The sequence below is a fragment of the Heteronotia binoei genome, chromosome 15, assembly GCF_032191835.1.
Source record: "Heteronotia binoei isolate CCM8104 ecotype False Entrance Well chromosome 15, APGP_CSIRO_Hbin_v1, whole genome shotgun sequence".
Lineage (NCBI taxonomy): Eukaryota > Metazoa > Chordata > Lepidosauria > Squamata > Gekkonidae > Heteronotia > Heteronotia binoei.
In genome coordinates, this window is record NC_083237.1 from 8,612,621 (window position 1) to 8,615,366 (window position 2,746).

The following is a 2,746-nucleotide window of genomic DNA, read 5'->3' on the forward strand; positions in this document are numbered from 1 at the left end:
TTACAAGATTATGCATGGGATGAAGAAGATAGAAAAAGAAGTACTTTTCTCCCTTTCTCACAATACAAGAACTCGTGGGCATTCAATGAAATTGCTGAGCAGTCGGGTTAGAATGGATAAAAGGAGGTACTTCTTCACCCAAAGGGTGATTAACTTGTGGAATTCACTGCCTCAGGAGGTGGTGGCGGCTGCAAGCATAGCCAGCTTCAAGAGGGGATTAGATAAAAATATGGAGCAGAGGTCCATCAGTGGCTATTAGCCACATATATATATATTTGGCCACTCTGTGATACAAAGTGTTGGACTGGATGGGCCATTGGCCTGATCCAACATGGCTTCTCTTATGTTCTTACCTCTCCCCATATGAGCCCCATTGGTCCTTATGATCCGTGACTCAACATCTTCTGTGGCCCCTGGCCTCGACTAGGGTCAGGGATTTTTTGGCCCTAGCCCCTGCGTGGTGGAATGAGCTCCCCTTGGAGATCAGGGTACTCTGTGATCTGTTGCAGTTCCGCAGGTACTGCAAAATGGAGCTCTTCTGCTGGGCCTTCAGTTGTGGCAGCAATGGTTGCTTAATCAGGCCTGCCCCTGGCACTTAAGATTTGATTGGTGTTTAGAATCTGTTTGGCCTCTGGACCTGTTCAGCTGTGACTTTTGAGGTAGAGTTTTTAATCTGGGGTCATGCTGTCTACACCAAGAATCAAAATTGATTTATGTGTATGTTTAATTTGTTTGAAGTGGCCCCTTGGTGCAGAGTGGTAAAGCAGCAGTACTGCAGTACTGTGATCTGAACTCTCTGCTCGTCACGACCTGAGTTCTATCCCAGCGAAAGCTGGTTCAGGTAGCCGGCCCAAGGCTGACTCAGCCTTCCATCCTTCCGAGGTCGGTAAAATGAGTACCCAGCTTGCTGAGGGGAAAGCGTAAAAGACTAGGGAAGGCAATGGCAAACCAGCCCGTAAAAAAAGTCTGCTGTGAAAACCTTGTGAAAGCAACGTCACCCCAGAGTCGGAAATGACTGGTGCTTGCACAGGGGACCTTTCCTTTCCTTTCCTTAATTTGTTTTGTCTTAACTTCTGTTGAAATGCACCCTGAGCCTCTTGGAAGGGCAGGATATAAATATAAATAAATAAATAAATAAATAAGAAGCAAGACTGTTTTAAACAACTGACAAATTTTCCTACTCAAGAAGATGCTATTGTATTTACAGTATGCTGCCAAAGTTCTACCAGCATGTCCTGGCTTTGGTGTTTGCTGTCAAGGAGATCAACCAGAACCCCAAGATCTTGCCCAATGTCACTCTTGGGTTCCACATCTGTGACAGCTACTACAATATCCAAATGACTTATCGTACCACTTTTCAACTTCTCTTTCAGTCAAGCAGATATTTTCCCAACTATGAATGTGATATCCAGAAAAATGTACTGACTGTCATTGGGGGATTTAGCTCTGATATCTCCTTCCATATGGCAGACATTTTAAGTCTTTACAAGATTCCACAGGTAAGGTTCTGTGTGGAGTGTTGTCGAATTACATTGCCTTTCTGGTTGTTATTTTGAGGTTCAAAAGGAGGAAGAAGAAGGATAGGGAGATAAAAGAAATCTTGCCTGGTGCATAGAAAAAAGTCTTGAGTAAGGCCTTGTTAGAAATCTTACCTCGATCATTTGCCACCAATTGTACTATATTATCACACCTGGAGAAAATTCAGAGAGAAAAGCCTTTGATGTGAATGCTTGGATACCCACTTTAGTTTGGAGCATAGCCCTACATTACAGCCAGTCAAACGTTCAGCAAGTCTTTCCCTTAGAATCATAGAGTTGGAAGGGACCTCCAGGGTCATCTAGTCCAACCTCCTGCACAATGCAGGAAACTCACAAACACCTCCCCCTAAATTCACAGGATCTTCATTGCTGTCAGATGGTCATCTTTTGTTGTTATTGTTCAGTCGCACAGTCGAGTCCAACTCTTTGCGACCTCATGGACAAAGTCACACCAGGCCCTCCTGTCTTCCACCATCCTCCGAAGTCTGCTCAAATTCATATTTGTTACATCAGTAACACTGTCCAGCCATCACATCTTTTGCTGTCCTCTTCTTCTTTTGCCTTCTGTCTTTCCTAGCATCAGGATCTTCTCCAGGGAGTGCTCCCTTCTAAGAACATAAGAACATAAGAGAAGCCATGTTGGATCAGGCCAATGGCTCATCAAGTCCAACACTCTGCGTCACACAGTGGCAAAAATTTTTATATACACACATACACTGTGGCTAATAGCCACCGATGGACCTGTGCTCCATATTTTTATCTAAACCCCTCTTGAAGGTGGCTATACTTGTGGCCGCCACCACCTCCTGTGGCAGTGAATTCCACATGTTAATCACCCTTTGGATGAAGAAGTACTTCCTTTTATCCGTTTTAACCTGTCTGCTCAGCAATTTCATCGAATGCCCACGAGTTCTTGTATTGTGAGAAAGGGAGAAAAGTACTTCTTTCTCTACTTTCTCCCTCCCATGCATTATCTTGTAAACCTCTATCATGTCACCCCGCAGTTGACGTTTCTCCAAGCTAAAGAGTCCCAAGCGTTTCAACCTTTCCTCATAGGGAAAGTGCTCCAGCCCTTTAATCATTCTAGTTGCCCTTCTCTGGACTTTCTCCAATGCTATAATATCCTTTTTGAGGTGCGGCGACCAGAACTGCACACAGTACTCCAAATGAGACCGCACCATCGATTTATACAGGGGCATTATGATACT